The 25068-nt window shown below is 37.0% G+C and overlaps 2 pseudogenes; one reads left to right on the plus strand and one right to left on the minus strand.

The window, feature by feature from the left end:
• Positions 1–10783: 10783 nt before the first annotated feature.
• On the minus strand, positions 10784–19638 carry LOC121242402 (annotated as a pseudogene).
• A 1445-nt stretch (positions 19639–21083) lies between these two features.
• The window catches only part of LOC121243105, a 31441-nt pseudogene continuing 27456 nt past the window's right edge, over positions 21084–25068 (plus strand).

Raw genomic sequence — 25068 nt, forward strand, 5'->3', positions numbered from 1 at the left:
AAATTCAATGCCAGCGTTTTAAACCCCTGATTCACCAAATTTTGGAGATTCCTTCATTTTAGTGAGACCGATGCGAGTGCTCTTAGCGGGACTAGTGATGACCTGTTTTGGTTTGGCGTGTGTTTAGATGTACATCTTTTAGTGAAATACAATGAGATATTAATGAAATTGTTATGCATGCATGGTAAAATCTCAAAAAGAAACCATCAAGAAGAATTTCAGAAATTGAAGAGACATAAACTTGTAATTATTATATCAGTAACATAGTATGGAATTACTTGTCCTTTATGATTGAGTGCATAGAAACTATTATATATGTAAAAGTTTGGCTAGGACTAGGTGACTAAGTTGATAAGTTTGGATATGGCTAAGTGAATAAGATGATAGAGTTTATCTTATCTTTGGTTTTGTAATTTGGATGAAGGTAAAGCACTTTGATTTTATCTAGGGCTATTTTGATTTTATCTAGAGGTTGTTAGATAATATTGCAGATAAGTCAAAAGTGTATTTATCTGAATTATAAGGAGTCTGGAATTGTCCTGTGAAGAATTTGAATGGAAACTACATCTACTGAGACTTAGCGCCAGATGCAATAGATGCGTCAGCAGAGTTTCACGCGGCAGAGTCCTTCTGTTAGCAGAGTCCTATTGAAGATCAAATTCCTACCAGACTCATTTCGTCAACAGAGTCCTACTGCAGATCAAATTCCTATCAGATTGTTTATTTAAAGGATCCTACTGGTTAGGATTTGCAGAGATTCAGTTCTGGATATTTTTTAGGGATTTGCAGAGATTCAGTTCTGGATATTTTTTAGAGCACTTTATAGTGCATATTTTTGTGAGAAAATTCATTGGAGAATTTTCATATTGTTTCTCTCAAATAGTATGATTCGGCCACTGGAGTTCCAGGAGAAAAGTCAATGTTTGAAGATCGTCAAAGGTTCTAGCTGATACTACAGTAGAGACAAATGGGTCATTTGTCTAGTCAAGTAAGAGTGTTAATTGACAAAGATTTTGTAATTGAGATTTACTTTTAATTGATTTTCAAATAATAAAATTGATTTTTCTAGGTTTGGCTGCATCGTAAGGTTTTACCTTTAAAGGGTTATTTAAAGGGTTTCCCTTCAATACCAGTCTTGGTGTTATGCAATTTATTTACTTTACGTTATTGCTTAATTATTAAATAATTGCATGATTAACGACTAATCAATTTGTTGAGTGAATTGGTAGATATTTTTGCTGCGTTACAATATAAGGACATTTGGGTAATTTCAACTATCGAGCCAAAGTTAAAAGAATTAGGACGCACCACGCTCAAACCAAGTACCAAGATCACAATCCTTTCTAAGGCTCATCCAAGAGAATGTAAGGGTCGCATGGTTGTGCATCTAATTGATCTATTTGTGGTAAGATAGCTTATTCACAATACTTGTTGTAATGATTTTGCTACATACATTGTTGCAGCGTGAAAAGTATAGATAATTTGGTGGATTTCTATCGGTTAAGCCACTAGACTCTGGTGAATGGGGGATTTGTGACAAAATAGGCTGAAGTGACCTATGTGAGTTATTTTGAAACTACATGATTTAATGGTTTTATAATATAATTGTGTAATATCACTACAACACAAGTTGTCTTTCGTGATAGAGGAAACTGTCACCCAAAATAATCAAAACGTCACTAAAGATATTTGGTGACGGTTTGAAACTGTCACCACGACTGTCACCTAATGTGCGTCACAGAAAACAATGGGTGACGGTTTATTGTTGAACCATCACTAAAAATATTTTTAGTGACGGTTGGAGGTATTCCGTTTGGTGTAACGTTCGAACGTTCCCTTTTTCTGTGATGGTTGAGATCTGTCACAGAAAGTCACTTTCAGATGTCCAATCTAGTGTTCGAATGTCAACCTGACTGATTGGCGTTCGAATATCAGAAGTTGATGTTCGTTGATTATAGTTCAAACGTATCATTTTTACGTTCGAACGTTTATACTTCCGAATGTTAACTACAATAAACGTTTGAACCTCCGTTCGAATGTTATCGGACCATTGTTCAAACGTAACGGATATAACGTTTGGACATTAGTTCAATTGTTAATGAAGAAGCGTTCAAATGCAAGTGGTACGTTCGAAGGTTTGTTGGAACAACGATTTGTTCGTTTGAGGGTGAGTACGTTCGAACGTTGAGTCGGACGCTCAAACGTTATGTTACAATTCTGTTAACGTTCGAACGTGAACCAATGTTCAAACATTTTTTATTTACATTCGAACGTTCAAATCAGAAATACTAATTTCATAAAATTAAAAAACATACAAATTGTATCATATTATACACCATCAATTAACAACTAACAATGTCTTATAAAGTTTTAAAATTAGATATTAAAATAAGTTATATACACTGATAGAATTGATAAAATTCATTTCTTCTTCTTTCCTCGCCCACCGTGATTCTGTTGCAACGACATAACACGCTCCATTTGCACCATTATCTCCCGCTGCACTTGCTCTTGGATTTCACTGCATATTCTTTCCTCTTGGTCTCTCTGTTGGTCCTGCAAACGTGTCTCTAAATGAGACTGTCGCTCTAAGAGAGACTCTAGCTCTTGCTGTCTTGATCTCATATACTTATTCTCATGCCGTGCATCTTCTAAATCTTTGGTAAGATTATTAATTTTTGAAGTCTATGAGATTGAGGAGGATGAACATCTATGCTTGAAAGATCGTCTCAAACCTCTTGCCATACTAGACTGTGGCCTGAGCAGTTGCGTGAATATGTTTATGTCACTAGGAGATTCCCTAGAAGCTGACTGCATCTCCATCATTCTTTCCTGCAATTTGAAAGAAAACACACAATAAGTAATGTATTAAAAGAAATACAAATAAAAAATAAATTATTCACATGTTGCATAATTTATTTAACAAAATTAACACCGCTTACATAATTATCTACAACGGCAGGATCCATTCACTCACTATATTCATTAGTGTGAGCAGTAGTATAGACATGAATGAGAAAAAAGTTTTTAGGATCATCACGTTTCTAATAAAGTGACATTAGTAATTTTAAAAAGATAATGCTAGTACTTGAATAAAAGAATATCAGAAAAATAAATGAATTCTATAATTTTTTAATTACAATTTTTTCAACAAGACAGTGGAATGACGTTGAACCGGCATGATGGTGGACAGTAGAGCGGATCTATTCTGTGCATTTGTAGAACTTAAGTGCTACAAAATTAATTAGGAATGTTAATTGTAATATATATACATATAATATATAGAACGAATATAAATGTAAATAATTAAAGGATATAAATGTAGAATACCTGATAATCTGGAGATGTGAAAAGATCACAACACTTTCTCCAATTGTCTAACTTCATCTGCTGGAAAGGGGATTGCGCAGCCTCTTCCAATGTCTCAAACTTTTTGAAGTAGTCATGACATCGTCCCTTGTGACGTCGGAATAGTGTAGCCATCAATTCATTCACAGTTCTCAAATCCCCACTACGGCCAAAGTCGAGGTCGAATTCATCCTAATAAGTGAATTAGGTCAAAAATATGATATACTAATTTAGGTGAAAAAATGTACTCTCAAAGTAAACTCACCAACACACGACTTCGAATGTGCTCCTTAATCTCATTCGAAACATCTTACTATGAGCATACATAAAATTGAGTATAAACTCGGACTATTGTGCCAATATAGGAGGAAAGCGCTACTGCACTATCATCCACTCCTCCAGTAAAATTATCAAGAATGGTGATCTTGATTTTTCCATGCCTTCTATTTTTCTCAAGAGAGATGTCACATGTATAGCCACGACTGCGACGAGCAGATGTATCAACTATACAATAATAGTATAATTATAGTTATATAGTTATTGAGACAAAAGTATTAATTATATAATTAATTATCAACGACATTTCCTTATTGGTAGGTGTCGACTAGTTGTTGTTCTCTTACGTGTTAACTTAATCTTCAGGAGCGGATTCCTCGAGTGAGAAGTCCTCAATGGTTTCCGGATTTGGACTTGGCGGAGAAGGCACATTTCCTCATTGTCGTTTTGGCGGCATCCTTGAAAATGATTAATTATATCAAAGAGAATTAATTAGAAGAAATTATGAAAAGTATAATATTCTATAGTCACCTATATGAATAAAATATTTAGTACTTTTATTCTTAATTTTCGGATGTATTTTCCATACTTGTTTCAAAATCTCCCTCAATAAAATCTTCGTCATCATCATTAACCTCTTATTCGTCCTCCTTATCCACCTCCTCTCCGTATTTTCTTCTGACTCTGCTTTTTCTTCTTTCTCACTTACTTGAATTGAATGATCATTTAATATGGATGGGTCAAGATGGACAGGTGGGACGCCATCTCTACATAAGGGAAGCAACTCGAGTGCACCGAGGTCAACAAACAAGTTAATACCATCTCCATCTTCCTAATAGGCCTCTGCAATCGGAGTGTCATCTTCATCTCCACTATTCTCGTAATTTACACTCGTTCCTACTTCATATATATTTTGAGGGAAAAATTTTTGTATGACTTGCCAAGTTATCTCTCGACTATCTTCATTAGTGCTTTTCATTGAATCAATCAAGTAATAGACTTGGATAGCTTGACAAGCCAATACAAATGGATTATCTTCGTACCATTTAGACGTAGTATTGACACTCATAAAATGATTATCCCTATGTATCAAAACCTGACCACTGCCTATATCCCACTAATCACATTTAAAGACATATGTTACAGACCCACCTATATATTTCAATCCGATAATACCATGTATGACACCATAATAGTCAATATCATCTATTCCATGACTCCCCTCTACCAACACACCAGAGTTTTGAGTCTTTCTATTACGTTCACAGTCCAGAGTATGGAGCTTATAACCTCGAACCGTGCATGCAGTGTATCGAAGTGCTTTATTTGAGGGACCATGGGCCAATGCATACAATTCAGGAGAAACTGATCCGGGATCATGAGCACGTTGTTCCAAAATCTAACAATTGAAATAATATATATTTATTAAAAGTTACCCAGAGTTAAAAGTTTCAAAATGTAATATATATATATATATAATTTTAGTTTGTATACATTGTTCAAACCATCCGAAAAATTCTTCCTCGTGTCTTACCTTTATATTCTCTACGCCTTCCGTCCTAAGTTTGTCCATGTGCTCAATATATATAAGTGCGAAATAATATTATTTTGAGCACAAAAATTATAGTTAAACTTGAAGAAACTAGAATTATTCGAAGCATGTAACGATATACCTGAGATAGTCATCAATCTCCCGGCAATTATTTAGTACATACCACTGTATTTTACCCAACTCTCCATCAATTAAATCGTAACCCGTTTGTGCACCCAAGGGTCGTACATTCTGAGAAAACACTGATAGCTCATGAGGAGGCGGAGCAGCAAGATTAGCATTTCGCTCTTAACAATTAAATCGTGTCTCAACACCACGAAGATACAGAGAGCAATATGTTAACCATTCCTCGTGTATATAGGCCTCTGTTATTGAACCCTCAGCTCTAGCTTTATTTCCAACAATGCGCTTTAGTCGACCCAAATATCTTTCAACTGGATACATCTAACGGAACTGCACTGGTCCACCCAACAGTACCTCCAGGGGTAAATGTATTGCTAAATGGACCATGATATCAAAAAATGATGGTAGAAAGATCTGCTCGAATTTACATAGCATAGTAGCAATGTCTTTTTCTAGTTTCTGCAATATATTTCGATTTACTATCGGAACGCACAAATTCTTAAAAAACATACAGAGTTTGGATATGGCGACACGTACATTAGATGTAAGATTCCCACGAATTTCCACCGGTAAAAACTTCTGCAAAAATATGTGACAGTCATGACTTTTCAATCCACTAATTTTTTAGTCATCAGGGCTCACGCATCTACCGATATTTAAAGCATAACCATCTGGCAATTTCACACCTTGCAACCATTTGCAGAAGAACATCCTCTCCTCTCTCATCATTGTAAAACATGTATGCAGCATGACCACCCTGTTGCCTTCTACCCGCCAATGTAAATTATGTTTAATTCTCATTCTCTCAAGATCTTTCCTTGTCTTGATTGTGTCTTTCGTCTTTTTGTTAATACTCATCAATATACCCAGTATATTATCATAGATATTCTTCTCTATGTGCATTACATCCAAGCTATGTCGCAACATGCAGGACGACCAATATGGCAAGTAAAAAAAAATACTACGCCTTGTCCAATTCAATTCTGCTGCACCTCGTTTTCTCTTGTTCTTTCCCCAACCTTTACCAAAATTGTTTGCACTAACATGTACCAGTTGTTCCACTATCTCTTTCGCAGACAACTAATTTGGTGCAATTCTATCATCTACTCTCCTATCAAACTTAGCACATTCTCTTTTCAATGCATGATTTGCTGGTAGATAATGTCGATGACCCATGAAACACAACTTCTCAGAATATTTTAAACACTTACTAGCAGTTTCTTTATTACACGTCGGACAGGCTAACTTCCCTTTAGTACTCCAGTCGGAAAGATTCCCATATGCCGGAAAGTCATTTATCGTCCACATTACCGTAGCATGCATATGAAAAGATATCAATGTGGATGCATCAAAAGTTCTGACGCCTATTTCTCATAACTCTTTCAGTTCTTCAATTAACGGCTACATGAATATGTCAATGTCATTCCCAGATGATCTCGGGCCGGGGATAAGTAAAATTAACAAAAAGTTAGGTGCCTTCATGCACCTCCATGGTGGAAGATTATACGGAATCAACACTATGGGCCAAGTGCTATAACTTGTACTCATATTCTCAAAAGGGTTGAATCCATAGGTTGTAGGCGCACGTTTCTAGTTTCTATCCCAAACTTTGGGTATTGATTATCAAAAGATTGTCACGCAAGTGAGTCAGCTGGGTGCCTCATATATGCGCCATCCTTAACTCTTTTCTCCTCGTGCCACCTCATATTGTGAGCTATTTTCTCACACATATATGGTCTTTGCAACCTAGGTCTCAAGAGAAAATATCGCAACATCTTAACCGGCACGTCTTTCTTACCCTTCCACCTCGACTCTCCGCATACAGGACATGCTTGTTTCTCCTTGTTCTCCTTCTAGAACAAAACACAATCATTCTTGCATGCATGTATGGACTTGTACTCAAATCCTAATCCTCTTCTCAATTGTTTTGCTTCATAAAAGTTCTTCAGTGACATCCCACACAATGGCTTATTGCGAAGCAACCACACAATAAACGACATTTTGGAATGTTTTATGCAGCCTGGATAAAGCTGGTGCTTTGCATCTTCCCACATTGTAGCAAAATTTTCAGAATCAATCCCTCGGCCACTTGAGGCATTGTCATCAACCTCATCCATAAACATCTTAGCTCCAATGTCACCCAACATCTCATCCATAATGTGCGAATGTTCTACAGTACGTGCAAACGTATTTAGTATGCGTGCAAATTTAAATTGTATTTGCGAACGTACGTTTGTAACGTTCACATGTATGGTCGTTCATATTCTTGAGCGGCACATACGCGCAAACGTTATTTGTAATTTGTGTGAATGTAAAACCTTTCAGTTGCCATAAACCAAATATATGTTCGCTTTAATAGTTATGTTCGTTCGCACGTATTATTAAATATGTTCAACAGCTTCCTCACATGTGAACATGATATGCTTTATATGTTCCAACGTGTATTTGAGCCATCACGTTTGAACATTTATCATTTTATGTTAGACTGTTTATACTAGATAATCTAACGTGCGAACGTAATAACCAAAACGTTCGCACGTATAAGCTTATCCTCCGAATGTTAAATTTTACGTTTGAACGTGTACCAGAAATAATTTAGATTAGAATACATAATATGCTTCATAATATTAATATTGGTCAATTTCACGAACTCATATAGGAGCAGAAGAGTTTTCGTTACGAGAGGTTGGATGAATATCTGCTCATTGGGGGGTATCTTGCCTAAGGATGCATCCTCTCACACCATGACAGTACACAGTGTTCAGCTTAAGGTCTCGGTGGATGTCATCACCGAGTTTTTGGGGATCGGTCACGTAGTTGAGAGATCGACTGCAAAAAATGCTCAGCCTATGGATGGATCCTGAGTAGATGTAGAAGTAGACACTTCTACATCATCTGTTGGCTCAGTTGACCGGTCGGATGCTGGGGATACTGATGAGGAGGATGGCGACCAAGATGAGAATTTCTACATTCTTGCTGGGACTGACCGAGACTGGATCGATAGGAAGAACTCCTTCAACCAAGTATAGCTCCTCCCTTTTTTTCTGCATGTTGCATCTTATTGTTGCAACAAATGTAGATCTTGTGGGACATAAAGCCACATTTAGCCAAAAACATGCACAATTCCTTATACAAGTGGCACGTGGAGACTCCATCGACTTGCCACTTCATATTTTTTAGAGGATCTGTTATGAGGCGAGCATCATCTCCACGGACAACCTCCCATATGGAGTCCTTATTACCAAGCTATTAATGGCCCGAGGTGTGCAACCCATGGTTGAGGAGTGGAGGACAAACTAGATGAGCCCCATTGACATTACAACACATCGTCGAAGCATTGGACAGGAGAAGGGGCATGCTCGACGTTAGCTTGGCCCTGTACCAGATCTTGTTCCTCTGATCCAATTCGAGCCCCATGTTGGGAGTACTAATCAGCTGCCGATGGGTACATCTATGGGAGATGCGCGGCCTGCTTAGGTTGATGCGATGGTCTCAGATATTACTATGCACATTGATCGAAAGATTGAGTCAGTGGAACAGACTGTTGGAGATTTTGCTACCGATGTTCTCCATCGAATAGATATCCTAAACACAAAGGTCAACGCAGTGACTAATGATTTTAATAAATATGTAACCAACACGTTTGATTATTCTATACTTTATTTTTATCATATGTAATGAAAAATATTATTATTTAATATATCTACTGTTTTTGAATTTTAATTCCCAATCTTTTTTTTTTAAAAAAATCTATTCATAAGCCTCATACACCACACTCCACCTTTTTTTGTTATTTTTTTAATTTTTTTCTCTTATCAAATGTATAGTATATGGATGATGAGTAGAAGAATTTAATTATTTTAAAAAAATAAAACAAAAAAAAAAATTATGGTGTGTGGTGTGTGGAGCTTATGAATAGCAATGCTCCTTTTTCAATGTTAGCTTATACAACTTTAATATTAAATCATAGCATTTCAATTCTCAATCATTTTTAATTTGAAATATCCAACTTTAATATTAAATCAATTAACGTTCGCATGTGAGAATCAATACCGTTTGAACGTTGGCGCCAAAATTTTTTACATTCACACGTAAATAGACTCCACGTTCGAATGTCCAAGGAACGTTCTAACGTGAATATGTATATGTTCAAATGTAATGTAATTTTTCAACTGCCTTCAGTGACGGTTTCTACAAACAGTCATAGAAAATACTTTTTTGTGACGGTTTGGGCACTGTCACAATTTTCAAACAGTCACAAAAACTAATTTTTGTTGTAGTGTATATCCCCACTCCAAGCTACCAAGTCCTAATCTCCATCTCACAAAAACCTAAAATGCTCACCGCTAGTGTTAATCCTTCACGGATAAAAACCTTGAGAAAAAAAAAAGGTTAACAAAATCTACACAACACAAATCAAACCAAGAAGCAAAAAGCAAGAGAAACTCAAGAATTGATTTTCACAATGAAGCACGTATGAAAGAGCACCTACTGAGGAACCTGTCTCCGCCTTTGCTTCCAAGTTCAAGGATTACCATGTTAGCTCAACATGACAAGTAATGACAATTTTCCAAATGGGATCTTGTCTCTGACTTTGCTTTCATTGTTGTGTCCTTTGAAAGTTCTTGATCAAAATGGGGATTTGATCCTCAAATGGGAAGCTAGCTAGATTCGACCTATTTTATTCTAGATGAAGAGCTAGATGCAAGTCATCCTTACTACTTGATCAAGCAATGCAGAGGGCGTAGATCTATCATGGGTTCATTAAGTACTTGTCAAAGAATCTCCAACCCATATCAAAGAAAAGTGAAGTGAGATGCAAATTTGGAATCTTCTTATTGGAATATGGGCAATAATTTTGTACATCTCAAATTATTTGTATGAAATGAGAGACTTAACATATAAGGTTAAGATTACATGTTAAACCCAACTATACAGTACATTCGGATCAAAGATGCACTCTTTTGCTGAAAATCATGTTAAGGAAAATTCCACATAATTAGGAAGACAAGAGCCACCCCATGAGGGAGTGACGACCCTCTTGATGAGGGTTGGCCACTTGAACTCTAGATTTGCCATTTTATTATTTATGTGTTTTTTAGTTTTAATTTCTTGTCATTTGATCAGCTTTTTTTTCGTAATTTTCTTTATGGAAAAGGTCGGGATAAATGCCATGATTTAGCTAATTAATTGATGCTAATTGCTAGTGTAATGTACCTAGGAACTAAAGAGCACTTATGATGGAACCCTCATTGCATTATGAAAGACAGTACAAGTTGTACAACTTTTATTACATTAACATTTTTAAACACAAAATTGTTGCAAGTTACATCCAACTACAGAAAATTAGTAAAAGAGGGACAACCAAAATAAGGTACTGAATGATCTAGTCTACAACATTGTTACACAACATTAATAGACATATAGAAGTTCACGAATGGATCTAATTGATTTATATAAATCAATTATTGTCAACTTAACCACTTATCGGCCATCATCTAGGGGTTTCATGAGTTGGTTTATCATGCTAGCATGTCCACTAACTACACTTACAGAAGAACTAGCGCCACTATCAATGTTTAAAGATAGTGTAGTTGTACTAAGTAAGTATTCGGTTTCTTCTGTGGCTTGATTATCCTTTCCCCATGGATGCTTTTCCATAATTCTCAATCCTTCTAGCTTCATTGCCACTTCCATCATAGTGGGCCTATCCTCCCCTCTTAACCTTAAGCATGCTTTTGCAAGATTAGCAACTTCCTTTATTGGCTCAATATTAGCCTCATTGACAATGTGATTGTCAAGAATGTGAAGTAGACGATCCTTTTTCACTGCAGAACCAAAATACATTGCTAGGTTGTTATAACTTTTAGGCCTATTGGAAGAAATTGCCTCTTCACCTGCCAGCAGCTCTGCCAACACAACACCAAAGCTGTACACATCACTTTTTTCTGTTAGCTGGTCAGTTTGGAAGTATTCAGGGTTTAAATACCCAAGGGTTCCTTGCACCAAGGTGGTTATTTCTATTGATCAAGAGCTATCAACCTTGAAGCTCCAAAGTCAGCAACTTTTGTTGTGTGGTTATCATCTAATAGTATATTTGTACTTTTCACATCTCTATGTATAATTGGCATAGAAGTTTCAGGATGTAGGTATGCAAGGGCTCTTGCTGTTTCTGTTGCTATCTTCAAACGTCTTTCCCATGAAAGAGAAGAAGCACGACTTATATCATGAATATGGTCAGAAAGAGTCTCATTTGTGATGAATTCATAAACAAGTAAGGGAACTTCTGTTTCAAGATAACAACCTATTAGCTTAACCACATTTCTATGATCGATTTGGGTAAGCAAAATCACCTCATTTATGAATTGCTCGATTTGACTCTTATCACAGATTTTTTACTTTTTTATGGCAACTTCTTTGTTATCGGATAATACACCTTTGTAAACAGTTCCATAACCCCCTTTGCCAAGGACTGTACTCTCATCGTAATTGTTGGTGGCCTTTTTAAGCTCTTCATTGCTAAAGATTTTCGTTGTCTCCATAGACCTTCCATGATTCAACATATGTTCTTGTAACATGAAACCACCATTTTGTTGGAAGTACTTTTCTTGGAGTTTGATGAGCTTCCTTCTTTTCAATCCCAAAAGTACTGAAAAACCTCCCAAGAGCAAGAGTAGGAGACTTATGCTGATGCCTGTAGAAAATGAATTTTCAATTAAAATTGTCACTAAAATCCAATGTTTCATTATTCATGTTTGAGAAGCGTCACAGACACAAAGAGATTTTACAAAAATAAACTCATAAACTGATGTGACATGTGATATAATAGATCTATTGTACAGTGAAAATAGTTTTACAGTCTGATGAATTACACAACTTAAAACTATAAAAATCACTTATACATACTTACATAGTGCAATAATGATATTCTTAGAATTGCTTGGTTTAGGAATAACGGGAGTGCAACTACTTCCATTTCTCCACCCATCTCCTTGGTAGCCCGTGGGGCAAGAACAGCTGTAAAACCCCCACATGGTTGACGCATATTGCATTATAAGCGTACTCGTGATTTAGAGTTTCACACTCATCAGTATCTAAAACAGTACGATGAATAAAGCCCATGTCAAAACTCACATCCATCGTAGCAATAAAACATCTTTAATATGATGTCATTTAGCTGGAAAATTAATCAACTCCAATTCATTTTTTCTTTCTTTATTTAATGACTTTTATAGTATAGTTTATCTATTAAATTTTTCTATATTGACCATTTAAATAATTTTTTAATCTTTTTTTTTTATTTTAAATATTTCCTCTAACTACTAATAAATTTATAATATCATGGTATGTTTTGATATTTGCAATATTTCTCTATATACAATATCATTTAATTTTGTACTATGCACAAGAAAAAGTTAATTATAAGCCAAAGAAAAATCAAAATTGATTCAAAATATATAAAAAAAATGAGATTATACTATGAGATTATACTATGAGAATATTGTCAATTATATTATAAAACATTCATTTTTTAGAATTGTCTAAAAATATTCTCAAACTTTGCTTGGATATATTATGAAATATTCATTTTAATAATTATGAATGAATATTTTTAAATATATTATAGAATATTCATTTTCGATGTATATTTATAAAAAAGTATTCTCGGAATATATATGGATTTGACGGAACATCACATGGAAATTCAGCCTAAAGAAACCAAAGAAATTAAAGATCTAAGAAGTTATCAAATTAATGCATATATATAGAACATGAATTATGTACCTTTGCAACCACCAGAGAGATATGGGTTTCCGTAATAGCCTGAGGAGCAGTTGCAACGATATCCAGGTCCGTTTGTGGAATTGAAACATTCACTATTCGTTGCCTTACATGCGTATCCTGTAGTATTCTCCTTAGCATCTTCGCATGTCTGGTTCCCAATTGCCCAATCTAGCACTAAGGGAAAAGCATCTTTATTTTGCATATTCTGAAGATCTAATGTGGAAAAGTTGTATTCTTTTTTATTTTTTTTTCCACCACAAAGGTGAAACTGCATGGATTGAATTCGCTCACTGTGGAGTGCTTTTTAAGGCTGCCAACCGACACAGTAAAATCTTTTATTCCATTTGGGATTGGAGTCTGGCAACATCCTACGCCAGTGCAAGACCCGTTAACCATACCGTCAATGCTGTCACAGAGTGACATGAGTCCTGTCGTATAATTTTTGTTTGAGAATGAACTTCCAATGAGCGCCAGAGTGTCGCAACCGACGGCGGTGAACACGTTCTTCGTATACGAGATGGGGAACTCTCGCAAGGTGAGATAGGTAGAGTTATCTCTGGCATTAATATAGTCCAATTCCTGTGGGCAATCACGGGCTATAGAAGATGAGACTCGTAATTCACCATCCAATGATATGTTGAGTATCTTTATGTTACTAACGCGCAGAAATGGTGTTGGAGTACTCGTCCCGGAGTTGGAGGAGGAGGATGAGTTACAAGTAATGAGAAAAGATGAGTCAAGGTAGTAGTCTTTGGATGTTCCAAATGGGTAGGGGATTTCAAGCGATCCACATGTTCTGTTGCAGTTGGAATTGGGTTCAGCTTCTGCTGTTGAAGTCCCTGCCCCAAGCAAGCAGTCAACAATGACTGCTTGCTTCTCAACCTCCAGCGAAGCGTCCAGCGCCTAACTGTCTATTGAATGCATATTAAATGCATTCATACGGTAATGCGATATACATTCGCTTATAAATTGAAGTTCCATGAGAGAGCTTCAGATACACCCAAGGAAGAGAAGAGAAAAGAGAAAGAGCTTGGAGAGCTATGAGAGAAAAGAAGAGAGTTGAGTTGAGTGGAGTGTGATCCTCCTCCTCTGTAATATTTTCTTGTGTACCACTATTTAAATAGTGAAGCTCTTTTCTGTGGATGTAGCCAGTTGCCGAACCACGTTAAATTCTTGGTGTCACTGAGTGCGTAGAGTGTACTATTTTATTACCGCTTTTATCCCTTCCGCTGTGTTGATTTCCCCAACAAGTGGTATCAGAGCGATTGTTGCGAAAAGTTTTTTTTATAAAAAACTCGTTTTTAGTGTGTAGCTCAGTTTTCAAATTTGAGTATACCACTGTGTTCGTCTCATCGAGACAAGAAAAGTAGTGAAAACCAGAGGCCGGACGGACACCGTACGCTCCCCCACGCGCCGTCTGATGATCAGAGGGTGAGCCCACTCTCGACACGGGCCGCACGCGCCCAGGAGAGGCACGAGCGCGTGATACCCACTCTCAGTATGCGCCACAAGTGCTCCTGAGAGAGTCTTGCCGTGAAGTCCACGCGCACTTGAATCTAGAAGGCGCGTTAGATACACGCGCCTACGCGTTCCACGCGCTCCAATGAGGTTCTGGAGAGTGAAGAACATGCGCCTACGCGCTGTTATTCGTGCCACGTGCTGCACGCACGACAGTGTTCCTGTTTTGGTTCTTTTGCTCATTCCTTGTGCTATCTGAGTCCGATTTTGACGAAACAAGACTCGTTTCCAACAAAATCAAGCGTTCCGGACACAACGGTGTTGTCCGTTTTACGATATTCCACTTCAAAGATCCTGTACTTGCATTTTGTATTTAGAATCAGTCTAAATCCATGGAGGATTCAGCATCAGGCGCCATGATAAAGCTGACTGCCTCAAACTACAGTCTTTGGAGGCCTCGGATGGAGGATCTATTGAATTGTAAAGATCTGTCTGACCCTTTGGAAGATGAAGGGAAGAAGCCAGATGAAGTTACGGATCAAGTGTGGAGAAAGATGCACAAGAAGACTATCGGTCAGATCAGACAATGGATTGACCATAGTGTTTTTCACCACGTGGCCCAGGAGACAGATGCATATAGCCTCTGGAAAAAGTTGGAGGATATGTATCAAGCTTAGACTGCTCGAAACAAGGCCCTCTTGATGAGACGGCTTGTTAACTTGAAGTTGAAGAGCGACATCTCTGTTACCAAGCACACTAGCGAGTTTCAAAACCTAGTTAACCAACTCGGATCTGTCAACCTGAATCTTGGCGATGAAGAACAAGCACTGCTACTTCTCAGTTCGTTACCAGATAATTGGGAGACGCTAGTGGTCTCCCTCAGTAACTCTACTCTAGATGGCAAACTTACCATGACGATGGTTAAGGATGCCCTGTTTAATGAGGAGGCCAGACGAAAAGAGACAAGCATGAATCAAACTCATGTCCTTGTCACCGAGAATAAAGAAAGGCCTCAAGGTGATGATAGAGGGAGAAGTGGAGGCAGAAACAGAGGGAAGTCTCAACCACGTGGAAGGTCCAGCAGTACCAGGAACCAGCAGACGGGTAACATGAAATGTTACTATTGTGGCAAAGAAGGCCACATAAGGAAAAACTGCCGCAAGTTTTTAAGGGAGCAAGGTCAAAGCAGTAAGCTGAAGAAAGAAGATGGTGAAACCCTTGTCACTCTTTTGGGAGATGTGGTAATACTCTCCACCAGTGATGAGACGTGTCTGCATGTTGCAAGCCATGATGTTGAGTGGGTGGTAGACATAGCAGCATCATACCATGCAGTGAATTTTTCACTACGTACAAAGCAGGAGACTTTGGTACGATAAGGATGGGGAACGCCAGTTCCTCGAAGATCGTGGGAGTTGGCGAAGTGCAGATAAAAACCAACGTTGGTTGTACCATGGTGTTGAAAGATGTTCGACACATTCCCGACCTTCGGCTCAACCTGATTTCGGGAACAACCCTTGATCAACAGGGCTATGACAGCTACTTCAGCAATGGCACTTGGAAGCTGTCACAAGGTGCCATGGTTGTCGCCCGAGGACATATTTGCAGTACGTTGTACAAAACCCATGTGAAGATTGGTTTTGATAGCCTCAATGCAGCGGAAGACGAGGCATCACCAAATCTGTGGCATAAGAGACTCGGACACATGGGTGAGAAAGGGTTGGATACGCTTGCGAAGAAGGCACTCATCAAGGTTGCCAAAGGAATAGCGTTAAACCCTTGTGAGTATTGTTTATTTGGCAAACAACGCAGAGTCTCGTTCAATTCCTCTACGAAGAGAAGATTAGAGTTGTTGAGTCTAGTACAGTCTGATATATGTGGCCCCATGGAAGAAGAGTCATTGGGAGGTAGCAGATATTTCGTGACATTCATTGATGATGCTTCACGAAAGGTCTGGGTATATGTTTTGAAGTCAAAGGATCAGGTCTTTCAGCACTTCAAGAATTTCCACACCCTAATGGAAAGAGAGTCGGGAAAGAAGTTGAAGTGCCTGCGAACGGACAATGGAGGAGAATATGTTTCCAAAAGGTTCGCTGCATACTGCGCTGATCGCAATATTCGACATGAGAAGACGGTCCCATATACCCCTCAGCACAATGGTGTAGCCGAAAGAATGAATCGGACCATCATTGAAAGAACAAGATGCATGCTCAGTATGGCTAAGTTACCAAAGCCATTCTGGGGTAAAGCTGTTCGTGCTGCCTGTTACCTGATCAATAGATCACCTTCCGCACCACTGGAATTTGAAGTTCCTGAGAAGGTTTGGTCTGGAAAAGATGTCTTTTACTCTCACCTGAGAGTGTTTGGGTGCAAAGCCTTTGCACACGTATCCAAGGAGCTGAGACAGAAGCTCGATGTCAAGTCAACTCCATGTATCTTTGTTGGATATGGAGATGAAGAATTCAGATACAAATTATGGGATCCAGTGACAAAGAGAATTGTCAGAAGTAGGGACGTTGTGTTCCATGAAAACCAGCATATAGGAACTGAAGCTTCCTCGATGTCAGTAGAGCTTAGTTCCTATACACATCCTGCACCATTACAGTTCGCCACAGATAATGAGGATATGCAGGATCGAGATCCAGAAGCAGAAGAAGAAGCTTAGGGTGTCGAGCAGGGGGAGCAAGAACCCTCTCCACTAGCAGCTAGTGTACCACCACAAGGGTTAGATGGTGATGAACCTCCTTTGGTTAATGAAACTCAACCAAGAAGATCAGCAAGAGGCCGCCTACTGATTCCGTCGATGAGATATCCGGAATCAGACTATATTCTGCTTACTGATGAGGGGGAGCCGGAGAGCTTCCAGGAAGTTCAATCTCATGCTGATAGAAGCCTATGGGTGCAGGCAATGCAAGAAGAGATGAGTTCTTTGCAGAAAAATCAGACCTATGAGTTGGTGAAACTTCCTGAAGGAAAGAAAGCCCTAAAGAGCAAATGGGTGCTCAAGCTGAAGAAAGATGGCCAAGGAAAGCTAATAAAGCATAAGGCCAGATTGGTTGTCAAAGGATTCCAACAGAAGAAGGGAATCGACTTTGACGAGATATTTTTCCCAGTGGTGAAAATGATGTCAATCCGAGTCATACTCGGATTGGTAGCTAGCTTGAATTTGGAACTCGAACAGATGGATGTGAAGACAGCCTTTCTCCATGGAGATTTGGAGGAGGAAATCTATATGGAGCAACTTGAAGGGTTTGAAGCTCCAGGGAAAGATCACTTAGTCTTCAAGCTAAAGAAGAGTCTATATGGCCTCAAGCAAGCGCCTAGGCAATGGTACAAGAAGTTCGACTCATTCATGATGAGTCATGGTTACAAGAGACTTGTTGCAGATCAGTGTGTCTATGTTCGAAGGTTCCAGGATGACAAGTTTGTCATACTCCTTCTTTATGTTGATGATATGTTAATCGTTGGTGATGATAGGTCCAAGATTAACAAACTAAAGAAGGAACTATCCAAGTCCTTTGACATGAAGGACTTAGGCCCAGCACAGTAACTTTTGGGCATGAAGATTGTTCGTGATAGGAAAGTCAAAAGGGTGTGGTTATCACAACAAAAATATGTTGAACGGGTCATCAGACGTTTCAACATGGGTGATGCTAAGCCAGTCAATACTCCACTTGCTAACCACTTCAAGTTGAGCAAGAGCTCGTGTCCTTCTTCAAAGAAAGAGATTGAAGAAATGGAAGTAATTCCCTACTCTTCAGCAGTTGGAAGCCTGATGTATACAATGGTTTGTACCAGACCAGATATTGCTCATGCTGTAGGCATGGTGAGCAGATTCCTTTCAAATCCAGGAAAGGATCATTGGGAAGCAATCAAGTGGATTCTCAGGTACCAAAAAGGTACATCGAAGATGTGCTTGTATTTTGGGGGAGCTAAACCAGTTTTGGAAGGCTATACAGATTCAGATATGGCAGGAGATCTGGATAGCAGGAAATCTACTTCAGGATTTCTCTTCACTTTTGCAGGAGGAGCTGTCTCTTGGCAGTCTAAATTGCAGAAGTGTGTTGCTTTATCTACAACTGAGGCAGAGTACATTGCCGCAGCGGAAGCTGGAAAGGAGATGTTGTGGATGAAGCGTTTTCTCCAAGAACTAGGGGTTAGTCAAGAAGACTACAAAGTACATTGTGATAGTCAAAGTGCTCTAGATTTGAGCAAGAGCTCAATGAACCATTCCCGCACTAAGCATATTGATATCCGCTATCATTGGATACGCAAAGCGATGGAACAACAGTTGTTGAAGCTTGTGAAGATCCATACGAAAGAGAATCCAGCGGATATGCTGACGAAGTGGTTATAAGTGAGAAACTTGAGCTATGCAGAGACATAGCTGGGATGGATAGCATCTAGGTAAATGGGCATGGAGGGGAGAATTGTTGAAGTCCCTGCCCCAAGCAAGCAATCAACAATGACTGCTTGCTTCTCAACCTCCAGCTCGCAGTGCCCAGCCCCTAACTGTCTATTGAATGCATATTAAATGCATTCATACGGTAATGTGTTGACTGCTTGCTTCTCAACCTACAGCGCGCAGTGCCCAGCACCCAACTGTCTATTGAATGCATATTAAATGCATTCATACGGTAATGCGATATACATTCGCTTATAAATTGAAGTTCCATGCGAGAGCTTCAGATACACCCAAGGAAGAGAAGAGAAAAGAGAGAGAGCCTGGAGAGCTCTGAGAGAAAAGAAGAGAGTTGAGTTGAGTGGAGTGTGATCCTCCTCCTCTGTAATATTTTCTTGTGTACCACTATTTAAATAGTGAAGCTCTTTTCTGTGGATGTAGGCAGTTGCCGAACCACGTTAAATTTTTGGTGTCACTGAGTGCGTAAAGTGTACTATTTTATTATCACTTTTATCCATTTTGCTGTGTTGATTTCTCCAATATCTACTGCTGTTGCTACAAATATTGATGCTGAAATTACAAGTACCCCAAGCAGGAGTTTTACAGCTTGTTGCTGCAGAAGAACAGTTACAAGCAAGGAAGGTAGGTACTTATAGAAGGTAGGTACTGGTAGTGTCCATTTGGCAACATCACCCATCATTGAATTGGTCAAGACACGACCGGCTATTTTGAGGGCTAAGCAATAAGTTAAAACGGTCGTTTTTCTTTTATCAATTTAACTAGGTTATGTTTAAATATATTTTTATTTAAAAATTATTTTTCTTGATCTTTGAGATGCAAAATTGTTAATTAAATTTTTATATTCAAGTTCTTTTAATATCTTCTTCTTAATTGATAATATGACTAGTCCATTTAAGATTTTATACTTTTTGCAAATTCTCCAGCAATAATTGTAACAGTACATGTTTAGGCACTATCCTCAGATCCCTTTTTTTGGATTTGTTGTATTGTTTAATTATCTCCATATCTCTTTTGTCGTATTTTTTGATTTATTTTGTTATCTTGTAGTTCTATTTGGTGTGTTTCTTGATCATCTACAAATGTTTCACCTAAATTTTCTACTATATTTTGTTTATTAGTAGTAACAAATTTATTTAAAGATCCTTTTTGGGATTTAATCAATTTTTCTATTTTTCTCTTCTTCTTTTTTTTTTTTTTAGTTTCTCATATCCAGATGCATATTTTCTATTAGACATATTTTCTAGTAGAAAAGAATAATATCTACTATATAAAATCTTACTATACTTATGAATATTTTAGAATAAAATAAATATTAATATAAAACAATAGAACCTGATGTAGCAAATGAGATTCACTTTTATATAACAAATAGACTTCACTTTTATATAAAATTTTTAATCTGCACAATAAAACACGATATCTTAACGTTAAAATTTAAAATCAACAAATAAATTCTAGACCAGAAGAATTGAAAGAGAAATAAACAAAGTTTGAAAAATAGTGAATAAGAATCTACACTTTTTTTATATAGATCAAAAAAATATTTTCTTGGACTGAGTAAACAAATTAGAGGAATCTACATGACTTTTTATTTTTTATTTTTTATTTTTTATTTTTGGAAAATTAGAGGAATCTACACTTGGAGAAGCTAGCATGCATATCTGGAAGGGTGACGAAGATTTTCTTGGACACATGCGCCTGTTTCTGTCCCAATACAAAATATTTTCTTGACTTTTGCCCGAATACGTTTTCAACTTTGGATTTTTTAGCATGGAAAATAGAAATCGGATAAATGTCGACATGTTGCACCAGCAATGTATCCAGCATCGATGCTGGATATGATCTGTTGATAGACATGTGATCTCGATATCCGACTTTATAAAAACTTTACTCTCTAAAAGGTGGTTTGGGTTTAAAACTCATTTCAACTTATATTAACGTATTTTATTTTATTATTATAATTTTTTTAAATTTTTATATAAAATATAATAAATAATTTTATTTTTTTAAATTTTAAAATAATAATAATATTTTAACAATATTATATTCTATTATTTATAAACTATCTTAATTCGTCAATCAATCCAAACTAATTTGTTGGTAGACATATGATCTGGGAATAAGTGAATCAAGCAACAGGAAATTAAAATGGTGTCTCCGACCATTGATCTTTTGAAGGGTGAAATTCCTCTTGAGCAGGAGGCCGTGGTTTTGGCCGATGATACTCTCACCGGTCTTGTTCTTGTTGACATCATAAATGGTTTCTGCACTGTTGGTGCTGGAAATCTGGTATACTTTAAATATTAATCAATTCCTTGATGTCTTCTGGTTTTATTCTGTTAAATACTTGAAGTTAATGCCTTTTGTTTTTTTATCTGTCTATCTCCCACTGATGGAAATATGTCACCAAAGTTCATGTTTTCATCTTTGTTTCCGATTGGTTTCTGCTTTGTTTTTTACTTCCAAATCATGGATCCTTGTAAGAAATTGTGTCTTGGTTAAACTGTTTACAAGATTTTGTTCAACAAGCAATTAGAGCTCTAAAATTGGAAGTTTACTTACCAAAATCTAACGATGTTCATGTCTCAGGCACCAAGACAGCCTAACAGTCAGATTTTTGGAATGATCAAAGAATAAGAAAGGCTGGCCAGATTGTTTTGTGAGAAGAAATGGCCAATTATGGCATTTCTTGATTCTCATCATCCAAACAAGCCCGAGGAACCATATCCTCCTCATTGTATTGCTGGCACGGACGAGTCAAATCTGATTCCTGGTATTTAGTTTTGCCATCTCTTTAATAATTCCTCGTCCAGTTTTGTTCCTTGTATGTGTAGTGCGTACATGAAACAAGAAAATGCAAATCTTTGCAGTTAAAATGATTGTTCTGTTTTTTGCGGTGTTGGAAATGTTTAGATTTGGGCTTCCGAGGAAGACTACTTTTATCAAAAATAAATGAGGCAAATATAATTTGAGTTTGACATCATTCTAAATTTCTATGTATGCTTGATAGAAAAGCCAATTTGAGATAATATTGCAACACCTTAGGTTAATATCCCAATGAACGATTCATATTATTATGTTTTTAGATTCACCTTAGGTTTCATTCTATGTAGTTTTCTTAATCTTTGGATTTACCTTTCGCTTTGTAGTACCACATGATTTCTGTCTAAGGTTTAAAGGAACACCACTTTTTCATGGCATGATCCCATTTTTTTCGAAACAGACTACTAGGTGTTTACACACTATGGTTTGGTTTCACAAACCATCTCAAATCTTCTTGTCTAATCATTACAATTTTTCCAAACTCCTAAAAGAGTAATTCAACTATTCAAATCTCAAAATAAAATTAATATTGATAAATTTTATTCTAATTATATTTTATTCAACTTTCCTTTTATCTTATCTCACATGAGTAAACAAACAAGAACTTGTATATAGAGTTACTCTTCTGCGGTTGTTCCCCCTCTCCCAACGTTTAGGTTGTCCAATCATCTCTATTGGCCACTTTTCTGGGATGTTTCACAATGGTTGATCTGTTTTTTGAATATTGATTATACCTTGTTAAAACCATCCCAAGTTTGCCAACATGCTGTGTTAAACACATGCTATAGGAATAAACTTCCCTCTCTTTTACTCTGATTTGATGTTTGTTTTTTTTCCACTAAACTGTAGCTCTGCGATGGATAGAGAATGAACCTAATGTAACAATAAGGCGCAAGGACTGTTTTGACGGATTCTTGGGTTCAACTGAGGCTGATGGTTCCAATGTTTTTGTGGATTGGGTGAAGAAGAATCAGATCAAATCTCTAAGTGCTTAAGACAATTCCTTTGAGAGCTATTCTTCCTAATTGTTTGATCTTATTAATTAGCATGATTGATTATGTTTATGATTTGTGTTGATGAAGTTACTGGTTGCTGCTTGCGGTGGCGTCATGCCCTAACTGCAGCAAGACATGGCCCTCGGTTTGGAGATAATGCTCTGTTCTTCTTGCTTAAAACAGAGGCTGTTGCAGGATCGGTACTTATATATATGCAGGTGGTTGCTGGTTCTTGGCGTACTCTCTCATGTGGCTTCCGATGCAGATTTCCAAGAGCGGAGGGTGGCGGTGCAGTTAGACTAATGCCGGAACAGACCTTGAAATAACACGGATATTATATACAACTTGACCACTAAACCTTAAAATAACTTTAGATTCAAGCTGTTATAATGTATAAAATGTAATTCAAGCAAATTTACTAGAATCATTTATTTGCTCAAACTAAATTAACCAAGCCTTTTATTAGGACATAAACCCTTAAAATAAAGCTCACTAAGCTCTACTTATAGAAATAAAGAAGATTCTTAAATTTTTCCTAAGTAGAAATTTATTAAAATGTAGACCTAAGTTTTGAATTTGAAGCCTCTAGGCCTAGCAAAGTGTCATTGTAGGTTGGCGTGAGGCTGCCTGAATGGTTTGGATTCAAAGATGAGCTGAGATGGATTGAGATGGTTTGTGAATAGTATAATAAAAATTGAATTATTTATTATATTTTATGTGGAAATTTAAAAAAGTTATTTTAGAATTTAAAAAAGTTAAATTGTTTATTATATTTTGTATGGAAATTTGAGAAAGTTGTAATGATGAGATAAAATGAGTTGAGGTAGGTTTTGAATGCAAACGAGGAGTGTTACTTCTATTTTCTTCTTTGGCTTCTACCAAACTCTCTTCTTCTTCTTCTTAATTCTTTTCATTTCTTCCCACATAGCCTTCCTCTTTTGTGGCACTTATGTTTCATTATTCTTTTTTTTTTTCTTTTTTTTCTGTTGCATTAACAACAGTAATTATTAAATAATATATCTTTATCAGTTTTAGACTTCAATATTACTGTGATTTAATTTTTTTTTTCAAATTTAAAGAAAAATAAGACAGGGCAGGTTTGGGAGGTGAGATGAGAATTTTGTGTTTTGTTTGAGAGTTTAAAATATTGTGTTTTAATATTATTATTATATTGAGATTTAAAAAAGGTGAATTGGGATTTGAAAAAGTTGAATTGTTTATTATATTTTGTATGAGGATTTGAAAAAGGTGTAATGATGAGATGAGAATTTTGTGTCTCATTCCATCCCCAAACCTGCCCTAAATTTTTAGCTGCCTATCGTCTAGGGACTCTTATCATTGTTGTTTTGGATATAAATATTAAGTTAATTTTTTTAAGATGCTAAAGATATAATATATGTCCTTCTATAAATTATATATATATATATATATGCCCACGTTATATATATTGATCATGTTATTTGCCCTGGCAATATATAACCCGATGGCAATATATATATATATATATATATATATATATATATATATATATTTATCTTCCCAGTGTTTTCAAAACTCCAACAATACTAGGGTTACCGAATGTTTTAACCAAACGCAGAGCATCGTGCCACGCATATACGTACGTTCCCACATAGCAACGCCTTTGATCACTCCATAGCAGGGCAAACGAAGGTTTTTCCTCCACCGATAGACGTCGGTTCCTCTGTTTTGGACCCTCAAAACAGAGCAAGAAATAGCAGTGCAAACCGAGAGTTTTCCACGGATCAAACACCCACCGTACGTAAATCTCACGTTAAACTGATCTCCATGAATTTACTCTTCACGTTATACTGATCTCTATATATTTACTCTATTTATTTACTCTATGTTTCTGCCCCTCTATGTATTTTCTCTATGAATCTGCCCCTCTATGTATTTACTCCATGATTTTATTGAAATCTTGCTAGCTTTGAATGGGATAGAGACCCAGTAGAACAGAGATTGACTATAAATAGGACTCTCCCACACCGAATTGGATTCAAAAGACACCAACACCTGAATGAAGTTTGACTCCAAATAACCATCAAACAAACTACTGCATCTAAAGACACCTACTAAATCTATACATGCTCATGCAATACCGTAACTCATCTCCAAACATAACCCTTAATTGGCAACAAAAGATGGCATCAATCCTACCATTTAACAAAAACCTTTTAACTTCTATTGATTGAAAACAGACAATGCTCTCAGACCAGCCTTGGTGACCAACGAATTTAACTAAAAGGGGAAATGGTAAGAACATGTTT

The sequence above is a fragment of the Juglans microcarpa x Juglans regia genome, chromosome 8D, assembly GCF_004785595.1.
Source record: "Juglans microcarpa x Juglans regia isolate MS1-56 chromosome 8D, Jm3101_v1.0, whole genome shotgun sequence".
Taxonomy (NCBI): domain Eukaryota; kingdom Viridiplantae; phylum Streptophyta; class Magnoliopsida; order Fagales; family Juglandaceae; genus Juglans; species Juglans microcarpa x Juglans regia.